This window comes from Talpa occidentalis, unplaced genomic scaffold, assembly GCF_014898055.3.
Source record: "Talpa occidentalis isolate TD23 unplaced genomic scaffold, MPIMG_talOcc4v2.1 talOcc4.2, whole genome shotgun sequence".
In the NCBI taxonomy this organism is placed as follows: Eukaryota; Metazoa; Chordata; class Mammalia; order Eulipotyphla; family Talpidae; genus Talpa; species Talpa occidentalis.
Window position 1 is genome coordinate 127,003,451 of NW_023602073.1, and position 25,591 is coordinate 127,029,041.

The 25,591-nt window shown below is 36.4% G+C and overlaps 1 protein-coding gene across 3 annotated transcripts in view; it reads right to left on the reverse strand.

Annotated features, from left to right (window-relative positions):
• Positions 1-25,591, reverse strand: part of EPB41L2 (erythrocyte membrane protein band 4.1 like 2) — a 196,413-nt gene that overhangs the window by 148,060 nt on the left and 22,762 nt on the right. Inside the window, exon 1 of one of the 3 annotated variants that reach the window (XM_037520382.2) lies at positions 5,288-5,363. The exons of the other annotated variants lie outside the window; for them this stretch is intronic. The gene's annotated coding sequence lies outside the window, so the exon portion shown is untranslated. Of the gene's footprint in view, positions 1-5,287; positions 5,364-25,591 lie in introns of those variants that run through there. 3 annotated transcript variants of the gene reach the window in all.

Below are 25,591 nucleotides of genomic sequence, written 5' to 3' on the forward strand. Positions count from 1 at the left end.
CATAGATGTTACATGTGTACATCAAGAAAAAAAAAAAAAAATTACAGGCTTGAAAAATAAGACACTGGGTATATTCCTACATGGTTTTAGCCACAATCTAACAATAGCAGTCCTCCAATAAGAAAAGTCTGGTATTGTTTAACAAACCATGTTATAAACAAAGTTACTAGCCATTCATAAAAAAAAAAAAAAGGAACAGGGCCTCCCTGGTGGCGCAGGGAGACACAACCTATGAAGCTATCTGCAGCCACTGCAGCACAAGTTCTATCACTGGCCAAGGAGCTACCCACATGGCTCAGCAGACCTCTCCTGACTCGCCTGCTACTCTCGTCAGCAGTATATTTCAGTCAATCTGCCTGTTCTGTTCCCCACTCTGTCTCTGGTGAATCCTCTCAAATCCCCTCGACCCCGGCTTGTACACCACTTCATGTATGCATAAATAAATCTTTTTTAAAAAAGCAACAACACACACATAAAAGAAATCTGCCCCATACAGGCTCACTTCCAATATTAGTAAGTTTAAAGGCACTTAATCCTAAAAGAATAAAGGAAAGTGTATTTACTCTCAGAGTGCTTTTGTTTTCTCTTCTTTTATGAAAATGTTTAGTAATATTCTCTTTAATTCTTTCACCAAAGTAGTCTGTGTACAACTCTGCCCTGCCTCCCTAATCACTCTCAGGCATAACAGTTTATTGTCCAAATATAATTTGTTCAACCATGCAAACACCTGTGCAATCAGGCGTGTTCAATTTGCAAGGAACACATCCAATGGCATGTCCACAGTGACCAATACTGGTACCCTACTAGTAAGTCTTTTGTTGAAGGACTTTTTCCCATAATAATCTCCAGATTTAATCAAAGTATCTGATAAATGCTTTCATGTAATTCAGAAGAAAGAGAAAACACATACAATATAGAGTTGCTATTTATTCTAACCCAAGCCACTAATGGTGACACTCATATATATAAGAGAAATCACACTAGAGTATATTGAAGCTGTGTCTCTTGAAATTCAAGAGTCAGCAGAAGGCTAACGAAGAATATCTGCCCAAGAAGGCAATTAAGGGCCATGCCCCAAATTTAATGTGCTGTAAGGATAACAGCACAGGGAAATCACTGTAGAGCTTTAAGGCCTACTTCTAACATTTTAAAATCCAGCTCTTCCTGGAAAGAGGGCAGAGGGAGGGACAGGAGATGGGAAGCGACATATAACTAGGTCAGTTGAGAAATCTTGGTTGAGATCACATATACCAGCAACAGATGATTATGTTCAAGAACATGCTCCACTGCAAGCCCTTCAGAGCAAAAAGATATTTCAGCTTGGAGGAACCTTGGGTAGAAGTCATGAACATCACTTGGACCTGCAGATACAGCCAAGGCCACAGGGTAACCTGCTAGTCCCATAACCTAGATTGTCAATGTAAAAAAAAGCGTACAGGGCCTCCCTGGTGGCGCAAGGGGTTAAGCACCATACTACAGGCAATCCGCAGCCTCTGCAACACAAGTTCGATCCCCGGCTGGCCAGGGAGCAACCCACATGGCAAAGCAGAACTCTCCTGTCTCACCCGCTGCTCCCCTCAGCAGTATATTTCAGTTGGTCTGCCTATTCTGTTCCCCACTCTTTCTCTGGTGAATCCTCTCACCCTCACCCCCCCCCCACATCTCTGGCCTGTACCCTAGCTCTTGTATGCATAAATAAATCTTTAAAAAAAATTTTTTTTTAAAAAGTGTACACCACAAACCACACCAATATGGTCTTGCTAGCATAACAATTCCCACCTTCAGCTTGACATTTGACAGTGGGGATGGTGTGGCATGTACAGTTGTTAAGGTGTGAAGCTGTAAACCTAAAATGTATACAGCATTACAAACCAATATTACTGCAAACTTTAAAAAAGAATTCAAAAGACTAAAAAACAAAAAGTAATAACAAAAAAAAATCACAAGAAAATAACAAACAAAAAAAGCAGTCAATTTCTCTACTAATAGGATGATTGATATATATTGGACCTAGAGGATTTTTTTTTTAGAACTGTCTTAAAATTCCATTGATTCATTGTATTTTGTTTACAAAGCTAATCAACACTTAGTTTGTTGGTATGTGTGGATCTATTCACAACTATATCCTCTGGTACTCAATATAATTATGACAGGCGTACTAGGACCTTCACCCCAGTCAAAGCTTTGGTGGCTATCCCTGATATTCTTTTTTTCCACTCTCATTCCAACCCAAATTTGGTCATGTACCACTCTTACAGGCAATCAATTAACTGTCACTAAGAAATGGCAGGTAATAGTTTAAGTTCTCTCTAAAGCTCTCTTCTAAGTCATGGTAGGGATGAAAGTAGGAAGCGACTGAAAAAGAATTCAGTGTAAGGTTAACTTGTGTTATTCAGCTTTGGGTTAGATGAGCAGACAGATGGACAGACATCCCCCAACTCTAGAAGGGAGAATACTATCTTCCCTAGGTACCAGTGAGTTGTATCATGAAAAAGTCTTAGGAAGGCAGAAGCAATTTCTAATTAATTAGATTTGGTCTGTGTTCTGTTTAGACCAGGGTTTTTCAATTACTGTACTTGTGACATTTGGGGCCAAAGTGTTCTTTGTTGGGCTGTGGGCTCTCCCGTGCATTGCAAGATGTTTAGCAGGATGCCCAGACTCTATGTAAGAGATGCCAGTAGTATACCCTCAGCCACAGCAATCAAAAACATCTCCAGACATCACCAAGCACCCCCTAGGATTCAAAAATTAACCACCTACCCACATACCTATGGAGAGTCACTGTGGTAGATTATGAGGACCAGGCTGCTTATTAAATATTTGATAAAAAAGAAACTGATATTGATGAACAGGACAAAATATTAAGGTAAAAAGATTCTGTCTTCACCAGGTATTGCCTGCATTTTAATGAAAACCTAGTAGATCCCCCAACAGAAGATGATAAAGATCTAAGGAGAAAAAGTAAAGCAAAGTCTGCAGCATTTAAGTAATAACGTGATTGTGTGTGTATGGTGGGAACTCAGACCACAAGTTTGGGTTACTAATTTAAATAAAATTGCACTGATTTACCATTGTAAATAGTGGTTTACAATACTATGTAAATATCAGGAGTAGAGCTTCCACTCAATCTGTTTATATGTATCACCACATCCAACACCAAATTTCTAGTACCATTCACACAATATACAGTCTAACTTTACATCTGAAGGAAATAGAAAAAACAACCAACAGAAAGAAAAGTCAATAGAAGGAAGGAAATAATGAAAATTAGAGTGGAAATAAATGAAATAGAAACCAAAAAGATAGAAAAGATCTATGACGCCAAAAGCTGGTTCTTTGAAAGGATAAACAAAATTGATAAAATCTTAGCTAAACTAAGAAAGCCCTAATTAATTAGAAATAAAAGAGACAATGTTACAACAGATACCAGAGAAATATAAGGATCATGAGACTACTGTAAATATTTATATGCAAACAAATAGGATAACTAGAAGAAAAGGACAAATTTTTAGAATCACACCACCCTTCGAGATTGAAGAACAAAGAAGTAGTGTGAACAGACCAATCACAAGTACAGAAATGGAAACAATAATCAAACAATAATTCTTTGTATGAAAACATAAGAAAATCCAAATAGCCAAAGCAAGTATAAGGAAAAAACGCAGCAGCAAAGGCCCAGGACCAGATGGCTTCGCTATACAATTCTACCAAAATTTCAAAGACTATCTGATACACATTCTTCTCAAATTCTTCCCAAAAATCAAAGAGGGGAGAAAGCGCCCTACATTTTAGAGGACCAACACCAGGGAAGGACAACACACACACACAAAAAAACCACCCAATATTTCTGATGAACATAGATGGCAAAAATTCTCAACAAATCTTCATCTATTGATCCATTTGATCAGCAAATAGAATCCATCAATCTATTAGGAAAATACTTCATTTCAGGGATGTAAGGAATGCCTTACATATGCAAACTGATTAATATAATTCATCATATCAGGAAAGACAAAAGTCACCTGATTACAACAATAGATGTTGAATAATCATTTGACAAAATTCAACACCCTTTTGTGATAAACACTCTCCATAAAGTAGAACTAGAAGGATACCTCAACCTAATAAAGGCCATATACGCACAGTTAACAACATACTCAATGGTGAAAAACTAAAAGCTTTTCATCTAAGATACAAGGGTGTACACTCTTAGCCTAGCTAGAGCAATAAGCCAGAAAATGATATAAAAGGGATTCAAATTGGAAAATTGCTGATGACATGATTATAAACATGATTAGAAAACCCTAATAATAGCAAGACACTCCCGGATAACAAATGGATACAAAAAGCAGCTAAGAAACAAAAATATTATAAAAATCTATTGTGTTTCTACACACAATGTATTAAAAAAGAGAAATTAAGAAAACAATCCCATTTACAATTACATCAAAAGGATAAAATATCTGGGAGTAAATTTAACAAAAGAAGTGAAAGACCTACACTGAAAACCCTAAGATATGGTTAAATAAATGGAAGATGACAAAATGGAAAGATATCTATCCATGTTTCTAGATTGGCAAAATAAACATTGTGAAAATAGCTGTGCTACCTACCCTAAAGCATTTCATAGATTCAATGCAACCCCTATCAAAAAAATTCCAGTGGCATTTATCAAGGAAATAGAGCATTCAATTCTAAACTATGTATGGAACCACAAGAAATAATTAGGACACAGGCCAGATTGGCTGGTTGGCTCTAACCATTTTCTAGCTTACCCTCACTCAGCTATTTCCCTCATCCAGAGGAGGGCATATCCAATATAGGACATCAGCATGGTGTCTGGCACACTGTAAGTACTATTAAGTAGTAATTACCAGTACTTACACATATATATTTTATAAACATATTTCTAACAAAAAATGGAACATACCACCCAAGGGAACTAAGAAAACACACTACTAATAAGTTAGTTTTAAAAAAAAAAAACAACCCATTCCTATAAAACACATGTCTGAGAAATTAAGATTTACCTGCACTCTGAAGGCAAGAGAAAAATGGATTATCATCCAAAGCTACAGTTACAATTAAAGCAAAATATAAATGCTGCCCTTCTGTAAAGGACCACATCAAGCACCATTTGTGCTAACTCCCAATCTATTTCCCCACACTTTCATCCTAATTAACCAAAACACCATATTAAATGGTTGAGTTTTTTAAAATTTACCATATAAATTTTCTACAAACTCTAACAATCAAGTAGGAAAGAAGAGCATTTTCTCATACATACCCAGAACCGGTTTGCAGTGTCTGTCTTTGCCTCACAGAAGTTGTTTTCTAGCCACAAGCTACTACAAATTGTTCAGACCTTTTGGCAGCAGAACAGGAAACTGCCCTTTTCACCCGTTCTCCCACAAAAATGTAGTCAATTTCTAGGCAGGCCCATCTCTCAAGGCTACTTGTTTTTTGAACCAACAACATACAATTTTTCATTTACCAATATGAAAGGACCCCAAATATTTTGCATTTTTTGTGAAGAAAAGGAAAAGTAAGTCACCAAAGACCTGTGGGCAAAGCTCTCCATTAAAACAGTTCATAAAGTATCCTTCCACACTTCACACCAGCATTTGAAATTTATAGGGCAGTTGGCATCACAGTTGTTTGTCTGTTTTATCCAAATAGTCCAGGATGCAATAAGCTACACATAAAGCCATTTCCTGATGCTTAATTGTCCTTGACTTCCCACTATTCTCGACTTGCCATATTTCAAGTAAGTAGTTAAAATAGGTATGACTGCCTTTTGGTTTAAAGAGAAAGAAGTAATCTCAAATCTTCCCTTTGAATCTCAGGTCTCTCTCCAATCTTAAGGATCAAACAGAGGTATGAAAGCAAGCCAGAGGATGAAGATGAAGTTTCTCTCGACTTTTTATTCAGGCATACAGAATCAACTTACAATTTTCTCCCTCAATTACTGAAGTGGGAGGTGAAAGCAGGAGGCGGTAAATTATTATAACTGCTGTAAAATATTTAATTTCTAAAAATAAGGCTAAAATTGCCTTTTAAGTGCAAAATTAAAGAAGAACCTTTGAAAACCAGTTGTTCTTTATATCCTATTTGGCTTAAAATTTCAGATAAGTCAATTATTAAAAAAAAAAAAAAAAAGTTCCAACAGCAGAAAAGACATCTGCAGTTACTCACAAAATGAAAGAGGACCCTACCCTGGACCAGGAGAGGTGAAAGCCAAAATTCAATCTATGGGCCAAGCTCACAATTCATAAATTGGAAATGAAATTCTGTTCAGTATTTTCCAGGAAACATTTTCTGTTTCCAAATATGACTTGCAACCTCAAACAAGTTCCAATAATGATGCAAAAGGTAAATTTTCCAAAAAGATATTATATCAGAAAGTCCTAAAACCACACAGAAATGATAAGCAAAGGAACCTTGATTCAATTACATACACCCATACCTTTGACTTAATAAGATAATGAAATTAATATTTTTCAGTCTAATATTAACATTAATTTAAAATATGCTTATGTTCAGAAGTCCTTTTCAAAGGTAAACTGAATTATTCCAGCAAAACAGTCCTTTAGATTATACTGGGAAGGCAAACCAAATCCACCAAGTTAGAAATTCAAAGGAAAATTCTTGTATGTTTAAGATACCTGGCTTGCTTGCATCTAACCACAAAAGGCACACCTTGCCATTTTAGGTGATGTTCCAGTTAAATAGTAAAGTGCATATGGAGCAAGTGCTAATTACGAACACACTTTCATGCACTGCTTGCCTTAACTGATAATAAACCAGACTATGTTTCATCTCCATCAACAGAACAGATATCAAAGAGACATCACATTATTATTTATCAGCTTCTCGACATCTTAAAAGTACATCTAATTGTTAATATTTATGAGAAAGTGTCTATGGAAGGAGCAGGAAGAGAGCCTCCGTGTTGGAGATTTACTCTGTGGGCCTAAAGTGCTTTAGTGAGTGTTCTATACCAACGTGTAATAGCCTGTAAGACAAGCACCACAGAAACAAACAAACCAAAAAATGTCTTGAGTTGATTGTCCACATCTTCATAGGACTTACTTTTGAATAAGTAAACAACAACAGAAGGACAGCTGCCGCAAGGTTATCCAGAGGTCTGGCATAGAAGTCAAAGCACGCAAGTTCACTATTCAAACACTCGGGTTTTCTGGCCTGTTAGAAAAAATAGGCCTGGGAAAGTTTACTTCAGATTTGGACTAAATCTCTTTATACTGTTACATTTTTTAATTTCTCACACCATTAGAAAACCCATCTTAAAATCTAATTAGACCGTTTTAAAGAGCAGAGATGAAAAATATACAACTGGTCACTGATTTCTGTTGGTTCTCATGCCCCCCTCCATTACTACTATATTAAAAAGTATTCAGCTAATATGAAGAGGGATAAAGAGCACACAAGACAGAGATATATTTATACCAAGTAGGTTATGCTTGCATCTGTATTTGTACACAATAAGTTAAGGGTATTTTGTTTGCTTGTTTATTTGCGTATTCTTGTATCTGTGTGGCTTACTTTATATATGACAAGAGCACTGAAGACCGTTCATGTACCTAAATGAAAAACTCTACACATTTGGCTTCAACAAGGCCAGCAGTTTCTGAAAGATAGATTCCAGCTATGAATCGTCTACATTTGTGTGCTGGAAGGGTGAAAGGGGCAGTTTTCTGTGTTGCTGCCAATGGTCTGAACAATTTGCAGTAGCTTGTGCTAGGGAACAACTTCTCTAAGAAGAAAACGGTTACCTTCCAAGTTGACTTGGCATATTTGTGAGAAATAATGTGATTTTTCTCCATTTACTTTTATTTTCTGTTACACCTATTTCCAGTACAATGTTTCCCTGAAATTTTACAATAAGTTTTTAAATAATCTTGTGAGTGAAAAGAATGTTTGAAAATAACGCTTAAAAGACTCACTGAAAACCAGTTTCAGCATGTCTAACTTTTGAGCATTAAAATCCTTTCTACTCTTTCCCATGCACATTAATACACTACTACTTTTTTTAAAGTATTCACTTCTATAAGTAGTTCCTGCAAGTATTTATTAAGCACTGAGATGGGAAACCTCTCTGTCTCTCTGTCTCTGTCTCTGTCTCTCTCTCTCTCTCTCTCTCTCTCTCTCTCACACACACACACACACACACAGAGGCTATTTGTTCACTTTGTAGAATACCAAAATGAGAAGAGCTCATATCCCCTTAAGAAAGCAATCTAGAAAAGGAGACAGATAAAAAGGGAAGAATTCTGAGGTTGGGAGTGAGTGGGGAGGGAAAAGAAGGCAGGGGGCGGCAGAGGGGAATCAGATAATTTTTTTTTTTTTTCATAAAATTCTCTGGAAGATTCTTATGCATACAAAGATGTAAGGCTTAGTAACTGCTTTCACCACCATCTCCAGCTCCCAAAAGGGCAATACATCAGTTAGTTGTTATTTAAAAAAAAAAAAAAAAAACACCATTGGATCATTCAAATTAGACAACCACCATAGTTATATTTAAACTATCCCTTTTCCTGCATAAATGAAGTATACCTAGACATTAAACTGTGTATTGAAAAAAAAACTATAAAACTATTATAAAAAGAAATCAACTAGGTATCAGGAAACTAAGTTCAGCTACTGTCATTTTTTTCCCCTCTTCCAATTTTTGTCATTAATTCCCTCTTCCTTACTTACTGGGGTTTATTCTTGGTTCTCTTTCTATTGTCTGAGATATAACATTTAATTAATTTCAATTTTTTTCATTTAATATGACACTAAAGTTACAAATGTCTGATCACAGCTTCTGTAGGCTCTCGATTTCTGCTATATAGTCCTCTTCTTGTTACAGTGTTCTAAATAATTTGCAATTTCAGCTTTTATATTCTCCTTGACCCAAAATGATTTCCTCTCCCTATCTCACACACATTCCAAAATGCTACCAACATAGGGGTTATCCACAGTTGAATGAAATGACAGCAGAAAGACCAATGAATGAATTGTCCATGCTATTGATAAATTACCTACAGTGTATCTGTAAGAGATTACAAACAACCATTCAAGGCTCTCTTTAGATGAGGTCAATCAGTTCACCACTGAGCAGTTGCTTTTTTTTTTTTTTTAAATCAATGTTGCTCCGTTCTCTGGTGGAACTGCTCATGAGACCCCTTCTCTTCAGTAGTCACTGTTCTGCTCATGCTCTTTAAACATTTCTCGCCATGTCATGTGGTTTGAGTGCTTTTATCTTGCCACAGAAGAATATTATTTCAGGAAGACATCTCAAGATTGGAAGACTTCATGTTATAACATACTGATGGTTCTATCTAAGAAGGTGTAGTGAACTAGAATGAATAAAATATTAAAAACCCTACATAGACTCAAAGAACTGCATTTCAATGTTCTCTGGAACAAAACCCTGGCCCAAACACCAAATTTATACTAGATAGAAAACTCACGTCAAGAAAGGAAGGTATAAACCTGCTGTGTAGTCCTCTTCTAGTTACAGTGTTCTAAATAATTTGCAATTCTAGCTTTTATATTCTCCTTGACCCAAAATGATTTTCTCTTCCTATATCACACACATTCCAAAATGCTACTATGTGTGTAACATCGCAAATTTGTTCTTAAAAAAAAAAAAACAAAAAACCACCCAATAAAAAGGGAACAGTCTTTAAAAAATGGTAACAGTAAAAGGAATATAAGATGAATAACTAATCCTTCCTGAACACTTCCCATGCCCTGGATAATCTGCTAAGAGATTTTGCACACAGTAACCAAGTAATCCTTACAAAAACCCTATTCTTGTTCCCACTTCATATACAATGACATTAAGGAACACAACTGCTAAGTGACCAGTCCACACCAGCAGTGAGGTAGTGCTCCTAGGTACTGGACTCTATACTACCCTATTCCACATGTTTTATTCCATCTCTTATCAATAATTCTACATCACCTTTACATTCAAATCTTCATAAAGTTTCATCAAAGGGAGCAATCTCTTAGTTACTTAATTTTTAATGGTAAGCACTAACATGCATGAGTTCAAAATCTAGCTCAACCAATTATCTGCTGTGTGATTTGATCTTTTTTCCTCAGTTTCCTCATCTGTAAAACAAAAATTATTGATAGTTAACTATCCAATAAATTGCATATAGGGTTTAAATGACTGAAAATATCCTAACTAGATCATAGTACCTGTGCATGGTGAGCAATCTATGTTAGTTGCCATAAAAACAGTGAGATCACCATTGTCATCATTGTTCCAAAGACAGTTTTTCCAAATGTTAATTAATGTCATCAATAATACCCTTTTAATAATCAAATTCTGTGAAACTATCCTTTTATGATATCAGCTACTAGGTAATCAACTATGTTTCTGCATAAAATTTTTGTAATATCATCATATCAGATCCAATTCGAGAACATAATTTCTATGAAGACAGGAATTTTTATCTGAGTCGTAAGTCATTCTATTCGCATTACTTACAACATCGCTTGGCACCAATACATGTTTGTGGAATAAATGAGGAAAAATGTACTAACTCTCAAAACAACTGAAGATAGAAAGAAGATGCTATACCCTAGAAAACTATGTTAGTAAAAAACTTTACACAAAAAGTTTCATAAAATGAAAGGATGAAGTAACCCTTCCAGATCAATAAATGATATTTTAATATGTATATGTAATTTTCTAAGAATAAAAAGATTTTACTATTTCATCTACCACCCTAAAATTTTATACAATCACAATGACCTAAAATCATGGAAGAACGTAAACATCTTCACTTTGTAATTCTTTTCCTGTTGTCCTTCATCTTCTCTCCAAAATTAGTTCCATCTAATCTTTTGTGCACCATAGATTTCAGTGGACACAAATACAAACTTCCCTTTCCTGAAAAGAACTCTATGTCTATAGAAGTATTTAACTTTCTTTTCATATCAAGTATATAAGCCTTTCAAAACCAAATATTGAAAACAGCTGCCAGTTTATGAGTGGCAATCAGATATTATTATTTCACTCATTCAGGATTATTTACTGAACACTCCTCTATGACTCAGGCATTGGGCTAAACTCAAAAAAAACCTGTAAAACATGGTCCATGTCCTCAAAGCACTCCCAATCACTGTTAATGACAGATATTAATCTGTAAATGTAAAGCAAAATAATAGGTCTACAATACAGGCAGACCCACAGAGGAAGGAGTACCAACTGCTATAGGGGAGCAGGCAGTGCAGAAAAGCTCCGATAGGATGACTTTTTTAATTGCACTTCGAAGGGAAGAAGTTTCATAGGTGAGGAAAAGAAAAACAACCAGAAGGAGTAAGAGATCTAAAAGTCCAAGCCATAGAACTATACAGAGTGCTTATGAGGAAAATGAGCAACCTGTCATCACAGCATAGAATTCATGGCTGAGACAGTTGGGGAAAGAGTACAGAGCTGCTGAGAAAGAGGGTGCTCATTAAAAATAGAGCTTTAAAATATATAAATAAATAAATAAATAAATAAATAAATAAATAAATAGGGCTTTACATCCCAGTTAAGGCACTACTACACCTCCCCTGGGCAAAAGGTTCCCACAAGGGGCATATCTAACATAGACTGGCATGTGACAGATGTGAATAAGCAGGACCACCAGTCAAAGCACTCCTATCAACTACAAGAGCTGGTCATCAACACAGGAAAAATTTATTTACACTTTAACAGTCAACTTCCCTAACTGGACTGAGAGGTTTCTGATAGCAGGGACCACCATATCTTTCATTAAAGTTTATATCCCAAAGGTCCACTGCCACAATTCCTCTACTTAAATGTCAGGCCCATTATGATGCATGTGGAACTACATTAAGCACCTATGGGTAATCATGAGTCTTGTACTACTGCTCCTTCCCAACTAATCTCTGAGGAAGCACTATTTAAGGTAATACCTACAGGCCAGCCAGTTCCTATCCACCAATTAGATCCTCCGCTGATGTTACATTAAATCCACCTCTTAGATCCTCTGCTGATGTTACATTAAATAATCTCCTTAATACGCTTCTATTTGGACTCAAAACTATCCTTCTCTGCATTGCCCTGCTTCCTAGTCTACCTCTGCACTCCATGGGTATTATGCCAAAATTCATTCCAGGTCCATTTCCTTCTCCACTGGAGGCCTTACCCTATCTGTTCATTTCAAAGTTGCTTGTTGGCTTTTTGTTAAGTCTTACTCATTTTTGATTATTATCATATAAATGATCTGAGCGGCAAGGCACTATTGTGGTAAATAGCATCAGCTACAATCGCAAGCCCACCCTTGGTAAGTCCACACTTAGGTGCCTCTCTAAAGTCTCTTTCTCTTCCTCCTCTTTCTCCTCTATGTCAGGGATATGGATGTCCAATTGCTAACTTGTTTTGAAGATTAAAAAGATATTGCACAGAGAAGTACTTAGCAAAACACAATAACATTGGCTTTTTTGTATTCACCATTAAACAACATCCTAAGAAACTTAAGGCATGAATCAGTACCTTTTTTTAACTGACTTGTTCAAGATAAGAAAATCATTATTTCTATGGAAGGCTGCCAAAATGTATGTTTCTGGACTTAATCAATCTATCAATGTCACAGTATCAAAACACTCACCCATATTCATCTCCACTTGGATGATCCACTATTGCACTATCAAAAATAAATCATCATCCCACAAAATTGATTCTCCCTTAAGCTTAATTCCAAGTTGCCACTCCACCTTCTCCATCACTCAACATTTGTCATCACTACCATCTCCCACCTGTTTTTTGCAAAGGTTGGTGGACTCATCTGTTTATCTTCATTCCCACAGCAAACCCTTTATTTCAAGTCCCCTAAGGTATGGAAATATTGTACAAGCAACAAGACAAGCCCAGAGCTAGAATATCATTACTATACAAGATACCCCTTGAGCTCGCCTGACTTACATCTCACCCACAGTCTTGGTCTATTTCAAATTGTAGGCAGTTCACAGGGAAAAAAGAAAACCTAAATGTAAGATTGTCCTTTATCAGCACGAAGTGGATAAAAGCAGGGTTATGCAAAATCAGCCTAAAAGATGTTAAATGCCTCCCAGGTCCAAAGATTTGAGGTGCTATAAGTGACATTATTAAAATGTCTGAAGAAAAGTTTGTCAGTCTTAAGTGTGACTGGTGCTGAGGAAACAGGGAAAAGAAATTCAGAGACATGTCAGACTGACCCAGATGCCTTTGTCCCTTCTAGCAATAGCCTTATTGTGAAGATGGATTAGGCAGGGACTGGATTTATTCTTTTGATGCTATATGACCAAGACAAAAAAAAAAAGGAATTACTCATAAGCCTTCTCATCATTATAACCAACCTCGCAGTTCTGAGTCACTGCTCACAACTTGCCACCTGACAATGTGCCATGTGGGCAGTAAGCAGAACATGCACCAGACAGAATAATGTGCGTATTTATTCCTCTTGCCAATTAGATTTCCCACTGCAAATTTATACACTGACAATTTACTTTAGGCCCATCCATCTCTTATAAAGATTCATTATTTATATGTTTGTAGAAGTTGGGGTCTGATTTTTGTTCTTCTTGTTTGGGGGAGAGAAAGGGCATGATTCTGCTTTCTCAAGCTCCATTATTAATTAACATGATACTGACAAGACTGAATTTGTGTCTCTAAGGCAGAGGTTCACACTTGGGTTAAAGTGACATGAACAATGTAAATGTCACTCAGTGAGGGAAGCTGCTCTATCAATGAAGCTGTCTCTCCTAGTGCATAACACCAATTCAGGCCTTCCAGACAAACCATCCTGAACATCTCTGCCAAATCCTGTTCAGCTTTTTTAAAAACTGCTTGCATCTTGCACAATTCAGCACCAACAATGGATCTCTATTGTCTTTCAGATCAAATTTTAAGGCTTCTAGAGTGTAAGGAAGGCCCAGTTCTCCAGCCATACATGCCCCTCTGTACTCATTCCAGAACTGACACATACTGCACTCACTTCCCCTCTATTCTTCCCTTTGTAACAACATCCTTTAGATACCTCAACAATACATATTACTGGTCTTAAAATTACTCTATCATTGCTTTATTCATTTGGCTCATTGTCCAACATTGTATTAGCTCAAGTGAAAGAATTCTTGCCACTTTCACCTCTCTCATTGCAAAGATGAACTATATACAGAACCAGGCAAAATAAAAAGAGGAAAAATACATGTTTTCCTAATGATGAAAAGTACTTGATGATAACAAATACTAAAAAGTTAAATTTCCTGCCTATTGTCAGTTTGAGGTTATTTTTCTTTTCTTTCTGCAAGCCAGAACTGAGGTGTAATTGATTTCTTTAGATCTGAAAAACACTTAACATAACAGAAAGGCCTTAGACTCACATCACTTATATCAAAATATGTATTTTAATACAACAAAAGCTAATAATAAGATAAATAAGTTTTCTTTCCACAGTGCCAGGTCCCTCCGCAACTATTACAGCTCCCCCTGGAACATAGCCCTGGAACATAGCCTAGTGGGTCTCAGAGGGCTGTTGCCTAGGAAGTCAAACAATATTACCCATTACCTCACAAACCTGTAGAGCCACCACCGTTTGCAAAAAGATAGAAGGCCAGCAATGAAATGCAGCCAATGATTTAATAGTGGCTCTATAAATCAAACGTCATACCAAAAGGGCTGGCATCGTTCCAGAATGTTTCTCTGGCTATTACATCAGCAAAAATGAAATATTTGTGTTGTTTATGTTGTTGGATCAAAGTCTACAGACAAAAATTCACCGTTCACCTCCTGAAAATAAAAGATAACCTGTGTGGACTTTTAATCCTTATTCAATTTTCATGCCCTAAATAAAACACATCAGGATTTCAGCATCACATCAGGAAAACATTTTTAAAGCAACTGTCATGATTTCTGATATATAATAGGTATAAAAACTGTGTGCACTTGCAATTTTCTAGATAAATATGTACTTTTGAGTGGGCTTTTAAGCATTTCCTTAATATAGTCCCCAAATTGGGAAAGACATTAACTTTTTACAAGTATAAAAAAATGCATTTTTTCATTCAACAAAAAGTATTGAGCTCATAAAGTACACATGAGAGATTTAATAATGAACATGAGTTTGATTTTCCAAAATATTTTTAAAAGAACTGTCTACAGAAACCACACATACTCTACAATATTTATTGCAGCACCATTTACAATAGCTAAGACACAGAAGCAGCCTAAATGCCCATCAATAGACAATTAACTCAGGGAAATGTGGTATAATCACATTATGGAGTACTATTTGGTCACAACGAAAGACATAATACAACTATTTATAGCAAAATGGAGGGAGTTCAAAGGAATTATGTGGCATAAAGCAAGAAAGAATGACAAAACCAAATATTGAACATTTACGTAACAGACAATGTGACAAAGAAAAATACAAAAACTAGTGGGTATTAATAAACTCAGTACGGGCTTTGAGGTTAAATGGGAGTCAGGGACATAGAAATATAAAGGATGGTGGTGGAAGAAAAGTTGCCTAAAAAGTATTTATTCATGTTTCCAAGTGTCTTATAACATTCCAAAGTCTATCCAATTTTCTGCTACTAATATTCAATTTTAAATAGCTACTCAAAACTGCCAGGACTTGAAATATTTCCAAGGAAGACAAAGTGAAAATTCTGCATCATAACTTCTACTGTAAGTGCACAAGCAGAATTCAAACATCCACCATGTAATAATACACTGATTTGGTGGCTCTTAAGATAATTTTCAAAAATCTGATTTTAAAAAAACCCTCCCTGGTGGGACAGGGGTTAAAGTCTCAGCACTATCAAGCTATCACTAGCCACTGCAGCATGAGTTCAATCCCCAGCCAGTATGATGAGACACATGGTGCAGCAAACCTTTCCTGTCTCACCTGCTATTCTCCTCAGCAGTGTATTTCAGCTCCAACTGCTCTGCTCCCCACTCTCTCTCTGGTGAATCTGCTCACCCCCACACCTCTCACCTACACCCCTGGTCTTATATGCATAATAAAATAAATTTAAAAAAAAAAAAGTACACAGAAAGCCAGCATTCCAACACATTTTATACAAATATGAGTTTAAGTGAGCAGTCAACTGTATTTTAGAGAAGAGGGGTGACATATAAGTGGGGTTATATTAAGCCAAGGCTACATCAAGAGTAGTTTGAGGGGCCTTGAGAACAAAAATGTTTATGGCTTTTCCCTTACCTCTATGTAATTAATTACAAAATAAGTCAGTCATTACAATTCATTATGTAGTTTGTCCTCCATTATAGCTATGAAGAGATAATATGAAATCACTGACTCACAATACCAATCAGTCTAGAGCAATATCAGAATTACTGATAACCTTCTAAGAATTAATACCTGTTTTCAAAGATTATCTCCAAAAAAGGCAAAGCAATTATTAAGTCCCTTACAAAAGTGTAAGCCAAGCAAGTCCTTTGTGACATAGGTACAAAGCAGTTTTCTGTTCTGTGTACAGAACTCACTTTTCCCTTCTGAGCCTAACTAGTCACATGCTATTTATCATTAATGGATTTGGTCATCCCTTAGTGTGACGATTCTGCTCTCCAGGGAGTAAAGCAATGAGGTAAAAATATCCAACTCTCATTCTTGGGAGGGACTAGATTCTACAAGAAGTTGACTCTACCTGATTTAGTATTATAAAAGGGAAAATGTTAACTATAAATACATGCTAAAATGATCCAATAAAGCACTACACTGTCTAAGTCAAACTTCGCACCAAATAGCCTTCAGGCAACAGAACTTTGCTTCCATAATCAGAAAAGAGAAGGTCACACAATCTCTAAATTATATACCAAATTATCTAAATCATATACTATATTGTAGCAGTTTCATGGGGATACATTAATTAGTACAGATAAATACATATTTACATATATATTTTTCTCCATTTTTGCTTTCCAATCATACTTGAGTAATCAGTAACTCAAGTGTTATAAATAATAATTACTAAAAGCAATGTCTCTCACTCTGAAATAATCTGAACTTGTCCTGTCTCTGTTCTTTGTGCTCCCAATTGTGCTCCTATCAAAGTCTGGCTGCAGGCCTCCCTGGTGGCGCAAGGGGTTAAGACCCAACCTGTGAAGCTATCCACAGCCTCTGCAGCACAAATTTGATCCCCCAGTTCTGGGGGGGATCTGTTCTGTTCCCCACTCTGTCTCTGGTGAATCCTCTCACCCCCCACACCTCTGCCCTGTGCCCCAGCACTTGTATGCATAAATAAAATAAATCCTTAAAAAAAAAAAAAACAAGTCTGGTTATATGTGTGAATGTCCAGCCACTAAGGGAACACCATAATGACTGCTCACCATAATGACTGACTTGAGAGGGCTGCAACTTTCCCATCTTCCAATCAGTATAACTCAGTGCCAAGACTAAAGAGGGAATACTAAAGGGAAAAACAAAACCTTAATCATTCCGATTTACATGGGCATTTTCCTCTTGTCTCTTTCCCCACCTCCCACCCTGCTTCTACCTCTCTCTATTGTACCCCCTTTCCAAAATTCTAGTAAGGAAATACAAAACCTTGTCTTTTCATGACTTACATTTACCGTGGTGGGTTGTCCTTTAGAAAAGCATCAGGTAAGTGCTGATGCCTTCTCTGTTTGGTTAGGACTGAAAAGCTTAACAGTTTAGTGTTTATTTTATAAAAACCTGAAACTAACAATCCACTCGAGCATTTATGAAAGGGTGTTTTTAGTAATTCCACTAGTCAAATTCTGAAGAATCACATAGCACTGCCCTTTCAAAAGATAAATTTACATTCTATAATTTCATTCTATGAAAACAATGTTTAAAAACAACCAGAAAGGATGAGAGTGCTCATAGCTCTATTTTGAAATTGCCAAGTTAACTCCAGAAATAAGCACATTTCTATCCATGAAATTCTGAACATAATTTACATGTCAAACATCGACCTAGGTTTCATACATTTACTTTAGAAACTGAGATGTCTGTCAAATTACAAAGCAATTACATAAATATTCCAGTGAGATCTAGCTGCTACCAAACTGCCGAACGTTGATCTTTAATACGCCACTGTTATTGGTTCCACACTACCTCTAGGTCTGACCCAAGATTTGGTTGTTCAGAGTCCTTTTTTCAATGAAATCTTCAGGGGAGGATTTACCATTGTTTTTTCTCATGCAGTGCCGTCAACCCAATGAGGGTGATGTGTAGAATGTGGCTGTTAACAAACATACGTACACAGTCTGTGTCTCTGTCCTTCTCTATCTCACACACACAGAGACACACACACACACAAACACACCTATTCAGAACTATGTTTGGAGCTCTTTAACTACCCTTATAAAAGCTGAGGAGTCTACTTAGAAGAACTCAACGACTAGCTGCTCCACATCAGAACTTGCACTATAGGCTTCAATCACCCTGTGAGAAACCAGAGGCCCAGAAAACTGGCATGGCCCAAAGCCAAGTCAACAGGAGGCAAAGGTTTCCAGGTGTTGACTGGCTGTATTGTCCCTTCCTTGACCACTGAGCAGTATGGCCTCTCTCAGGGCTCCATAAATTACCAAACTCTATCAACAGGCATCTAGTGGAAGTATTTCTCGATTCACTAAATGGCCAGAACTTATTATACTTATAATAGTCTGTCATAACTTCAGAAAGCAAAAAGTCAGTGACAAGTCATCTTTATGTAAGCTTTCCTTTGTATGGTAATAAGATCAAAGAAAGTATGCAGCCTCCTCTGCATATTTCAGATCCTCAAATAGCATCTCTTTTCAATGTACTGCATTTCTAAACAGGCACTTTCTCAAGCACTTACCTCAGTATTAAATCATTTTCTTAATATGAATCATTTATATAATGACTCCACCAGACTCATCTTGTAAAAATGCACTTGCAATCAAATATAATTACATGTATAAAGCAACAGCTACTAATAAGTTAAACGACATCCTCTGCCTAAGGGTACCAAAGACTCTAAATAATTAAAAAGTTTATAGACAACAGTGAAGAATTAAATGTAGCACAATGCTAAATATCTAGTAGGCAACTCCCCAAAAAAAGGGCAAAAGACTGAGTGGCTGGTTTAAATATGCAAAGAGCAGATTTACCTACATATCCTTTTAGACTAATGGGAAGAAAGCAAATAGATAAGAGTAAGAAAACACACAAAGAATTCCCCCCAAAAAAGACATATAGAGAAAGCCACTTAAGAATAACAATAGGCCTCAAAAATACTATAGAAAAGACTGACTAAGTACCCGAAACAACTCCAAAATAGCCAAACACACAGGTACTAAGCTCAATAGGTTTGTGCCAAGTAGCAGGCTGAGAAAAATACATGCTAAATTCTAAGTGGTAGGACTATCTAATTTAATTAATAGGAAATTTTGCTAACTATAAATTAATTCCAATTTGGCCACTGTTATGGTTCAAAACATCCTCATTTCCTCATTCAATTCTTCTATCATATGAATTGCCATAAAAAAGTAAACAATTTATAAATATACTGTGGTGTATTGGTTTATTATGATTTCAAATCCACTTGTTTATGACTTAAGTGAAGTTGTTTTGATCCACGGGAAAATGTGTTTACTTTGGGAGGCCATGTCAGGATGATGTCATGGAAACTGCTGTGCTATTGAGTGCTTATCGATGTGAACATATGGAGGAGCAAATATGACCTAATGGGTATTTAAACTTTAAATATCCCAGGATTTTCTGAGGGCTTCCCAAGAGTGTTAGGTAAGTAGGCAAGGCTACTCTTAGTTGCTGGAAATAGCTACCCAAAGATCTTGGGGGTGAACATCCATCCCTGCCTTGGCAAGGCTACTCATTGCCAGTAGTGGTCAAACCATGCAACAGCCCTGTGAGAGAGATCTTCTCACCCTCCTACACCAGCACCTCCTTTCTGAGCACCGAGTTCTAGCAACAAGGGACTTGTAATTTCCAAGCAAGAGGATATCAGGTCTTGGTTGGCTAACCTACTTTTTCAAGAACCGAGAGAAAGGTAAGCCACAACTAAATTTAGACTTCATGTCTTCATCTCCCCTTTGCCTGGAACAACATTAATCTAACATTAGTTTGGAGTGTGTCATTTCCTTATTGACTTATTACAAGACATTATCCTATTGACTTATAAAATATGATTACAGATTACATTTCCTGCAGTAAACTTGTGTTAAATTATTGGCAAATACAGGTCTGTCTCTTAGAATAATTTGTCACAGACAAAATATATACTAACTGAAAATTCAGAGGACTTGTAACCAAAACAATATGTATTATGAAAACAAGTTTATAATTAATGTATAACCAAAACAATAAATAAATATAATTCCCGAGTTATTAATTACATGCACTCTAAAACAAACCATAAAAATTATGGATCTGAGCACACAGCAAACCTCTCCTGTCTCACCTACTCCTCCTCTGAGAACAGTGTATATCAATAAATGGTCTGTTCTGTTCTCTAAACAAAAACAAACAAGCAAAAAAAAAAAATTATAGATCTCATCCTCCAGAATTTTGACTATGAACTCTACTTCAACCATTTTCCTATTCTGGAGGAAGTACTGAATGAAATACACAAATAAAAATGAGAAAAAGTGTTATTCTAATAATCACATGGGTAAAGATACATTTTCCTCTTTCAATGCCAGAAAATAATTTCTTAAGGAAGAAGAGAGTGTAGCCACATACGACACAGGACATTAACTCCTAAAGACATGGTGTAAAAAGGGGAAGTGGATACAAAGCAACTAGTTAAACTATGAGGGTCTCAAAATGGCTTCAGTTCTGAGAAAGGTCCCAAAAATACATTTGAAGAGAAGACCTTGCAAAAAACACTTAGCAGGATAAATCCTTGACTGAATTGATGTCATCAAACAGATTTCTACACAGTATCATATCAAGAACCACAAAAAAGGCAACATGACTAAAATAAGACAATGATATCTTGCTTAAAAAAGGCTGGCACAGCGGGTTAGAGAGCTGTGAAAGGATACAAGGGCTTCATTTTCTTTCATCAATAAAATATAGTAAAGAGTTATCTTTCAGTTCCTAGGAAAGTAAAGGGGGTAAATGAAATAACTTTGGTATCTTTTAAGAAATTTGCTTATATAGACCTTGATTTTTTCTTAAGATCAAAAAATCGCTTGCACAGGTCACATATCCCAAAGTAAAAAATAATAAATGATACTATACACTTACCAAAGTGCTTCCAGATTCATACATTAATATCAAGAACCAGTACCGGGGCAGGACAACCATCACCTCAGAGAATTTTCAGGTTGAGCTCACATGACAGGCTAACTTACCTCAGGCATAGACTGAGATCTTGACCTTTAAAACCCAAGTTCTGTTTATCATATCGCTTCATACCTGAAGTGCCAAAAGGTTCTTTTTGTGAGAAACTGTATGAAGAAGGATGTTTTCTTATCTACCAGTCCAGTCAAACTAATAACCATAAGACAATAAGCAATGTTGAAGTAAATATACTTGTTTCATAATAGTACCTCTTTGTTCATGGTTACATTTGATATTCAAGGGCTAATGAATCAACAACAAAAGAGAAATCCAACTCAAAAACGGGCAAAAGCTTAGAATAAATATTTCTCCAAATATATACAAAGGCCAACTAACACATGAAAAGATTTTCAACATCATTAAGTCATTAGGGAAACACAAATCAAAACTATAATGATACCACTTTTCATACCCATTACGATGATTATATTTTTTTCTTTAAGAAAGGAAAACGACAAGTGTAGGCAAGGTGTGGAGAAATTGGAACCCTCTAAACAGCTGGTAGGAACATAAAATGGTGCAGATGACATGGAAAACTGCTGGATGGTTCCTCAAATTTAAGAACTGCCAGAGGACCCAGCATCTCACTTTTAATTATATACCCCAAAAAACTGAAAGCAGGGTTTAAATAAATTCATGTACATCAAAATTGATAGCAGTAGTATTCACAATAGCAAAAGGTAGAAATAACACAAATGTCCATTTGTGAAAGAATAAACAAAATATGGCATATACCTACACTGGAATATTATTCAGTCTTAAAGGCAATGAAATTCTGACACATGGATAAATGTGAAAACATGCTAAGTGAAATATGTCAGACATATAAAGACAAATATATGAATCTGTATGGAAGTACTTGGAATATACAAAGGAGAATAAAAGTTACCTGGAGCTGATAAAGGGAAGACTAGGTTTATTGCTTAATGGGTGCAGAGTCTGTATGTGTGATGATGAAAAAGTCCTGGGAATAGTTCTAATGGTTGCCCAACACTGTGAATATATATAACACCACTGAATTTTTTACTAAAAATGGTGCAGAATTATACTTTGCCACCATAAAAATGAAATTCAAGGGTGAAATCTAAAATCACCAAAAACAACTTGAAGATATAAACACAGAAAGTACTTATGACTGTTAAAACATCACCTAAAATAGAGCCTCCCTAGTGTGCAAGGAGTTAAATCTCAGCTCTATGAAGCTATCAGCAGCCACTGTGGCAGGAGTTTGATTCCCAGCCAGGGAGGTGACCCACATAGCACAGCAGACCTCTCCTGCCTTGCATGCTGCTCCCTTCAGCAGTGTATTTCACTCAGTCTGCCTGTTCTGTTCCCCACTCTGTCTCTGGTGAATCCTCTCACCCTCCCACACATCTGGCCTGTACCCCGGTTCTTGTATGCATGAATAAATAAATCTTTTTTAAAAAAAGTTAGAAATCAAGACTAGGAAGCTGAATTACTTTCCAACACTACGCTAAAATAATAATTAGAATAACCCAGGTCTCCTACACTAGTGCTCTTTTTATTCTTTTTAGCTTGAGCATTTTTTAGCCTCCCTTTCAATATACAGACAGCATTCATTTTGAAAAAGATATGTGGTTGTGCTGAAAAACATATATACTTCAAAGATCACCCTGTGACTCTTAAATCTACCACCCTTAATGGGGGTGGAAGGAGATGCCTCACTCTCATAATCCTGATTACTAAAGAATTAAGCTGGCACAATATTCTTTAGTGGTTTTTCAAAAGAACAAAGAAGACGAAATTCAAATCCTAAAGAAATGGAAAATCAATATGCCTAAACTGCTTAAGGGTTTCACTTTGCCAACAGGCAGAAGAAATAAGAGATTCTTCACACCTAACTGGCTGACTACAAAAGAAAAATCATTCAAGGAACCCTTATCCATACCCAAAATATAAGTGCATAGTTTAGCATCCCACCAGCTCAGAAGCTCTCAGCCAAGACAAAGTTCCAGATCCTATTTGAGAAAAGGAACTTTCAGTTAAAAATATCAGTCTTACAGGAAAGGTATTCACTAGTATGCTGTTTGAGAGATTCAGGACTACTTATAGAAGGCAACACCTGGGCCTCCTTGGTGGCACAAGGGGTTAAGACTCAAACTATGAAGCTGTCTACAGCCACTGAAGCACGAGTTCGATCCCAGGCCAGGGAGCTACCCACACGGTACAACAGATCTCTCCTGTCTCGCCCACTGCTCCCCTCAACAGTGTATTTCAGTCAGTTTGCCTGTTCTGTTCCCTACTCTGTCTCTGGTGAATCCTCTCACCCCCCACACCTCTGGCCTGTACCCCAGTTCTTGTATGTATAAATAAATTTTTTTTAAAAAAGAAGGCAATACCTAATACAATAAATAACAAAGCCAGAAAAAAACAATGTGCAACTGAGATGCTATTGCAAACCCTTAGCAGTAAGAAAGTCACAAAACAAGGAAAGCTATGGAGCTATCTTGCCCATGTCACCTCAAAGAAAATTCAGTCTAGCCCATACCTATGTCCCTCCCTAGATCTAGAACCTAAATTTCAGAAAAGCTTCACATCTTATCTTCTTTTCCGTCCCCTTTGACTCCCCTCCCCAGATCAAGAATTGGCTTGACCTCCAAAATGTGGACACTAAGTTATGATTCTCCCAAGCTAAGTCAGCCAGTAATTTACTGAGCTCTTCTGTGATAGATGCTGCAGGAGACACAAAGACATTAGTGACCTGCTCAGAGTCTTGTAAGGCCATGAAAAATGACGGATATTCAAACACAAAAGAGTACAGGAAAAGAGCACAAACTGTACATGAGCCTGGTCCTGGGATCAAACCAAACCTGAATCCAAAACTCCTCGACAATTTCCAGCAGGTATTTCAGAAAAGAGTAACAACTCTATCAAGAACTATATTCTTTAGAAATATTTCTTGCATGAAAACAAAACAGCGACATTTGTTAGGCTACAGCTACAGCTTACAGATGTTCTGGATAGGGAGTACACAGAGCGGGCATCTTAATTTTAGTATTTTTTTTTATTTCTGATAAAAAACTGATCTAACCATAATTTATTTTTATTTTTACTTAATGACTTTATCATATATATTTCTTTTATGATGCTTCAAATCCTTAGTTACAGTGATATAGGATATAAATACATTTCTAAATATATATATACCAGTATTTGTCATGCAGATACCAAGCCCCTATGTCTATAGGGACAATCCAGTACAGATTTAAATTGCTCTAATTCACAATTCATTAATGGCACAAATGGGGAAGGGGGGGGTTGAGAAATGATAAATCAAATTATTCCAGTTGTCACCATCTGGAAAATTCACAGAATGGACTTTATGTACTAGACAGGGCGATCTTTAGTTTCTACAATTAAAGCAACTTCACATATTTTTTAAATGCTGGCTTCTAAATTTTTCTAAATTAACAGTCTTCCTACAATTATAAAATAATCTTACAATGATATTTTACAAACTAACTTCTAGCTAAAATGGAGCATAATCTTTTCTTTACTCCAAAACTTAAGTCGTCGATGAATAAATACAGAATTCCATAATACTTGTTCTATTCTTGGAGAAAAGATGGTTTTTCAAGGCACATTTTGTTTTGATTAGCATGGTATGCAGCTGCATTATTTGCACTTTTTCCCAACATTCAGTAAGTGCTCCAAGTTTTAAAAAACTGGCAACTCATATCTGATACTTAGAAAAGTCATCATAGTGACTACTGGAACATAGTAATAAAACTGAGCCACATTTATTCTAGAAACGAAAATCTACTAAGCTGAAAAGAACTATTGCTTACAGAGTGACTATTATCCACATTAAACTTTACCTTGGGAGAAGAAAAACCAATTTTAAAACCAACTTTTTTTATGTAGATGGTAACTTCCCAGAGGTTTGGAAACAGGATAGAAATATGATGTTATTCCATTACAAAACTGGTCTTCACAAATTCAGTTACATATTTAAACTCTTCATGAAACCTCATCTGTTTACTCAAATCAGAGGAAATAAAGCTGCCTGCAGGAAATAAGGCAACAGCTTATTGATCCAGCATTACAAGGTTGACCTCCATGTGGAATGTTTAGCCATGTTATGTTGGAATAAAAGGCAAAGGTTAGGATGCAAACCCCTTCTCGCTTCCTCTGAGGATGGACTTTATAACTGAAATATGTCGAAACCCTAGAAATTCCAAATTTACATCCTTTAATCCATGGTCCAGGAAGTTGCCCATCAGGGTAGGAAGTACTCA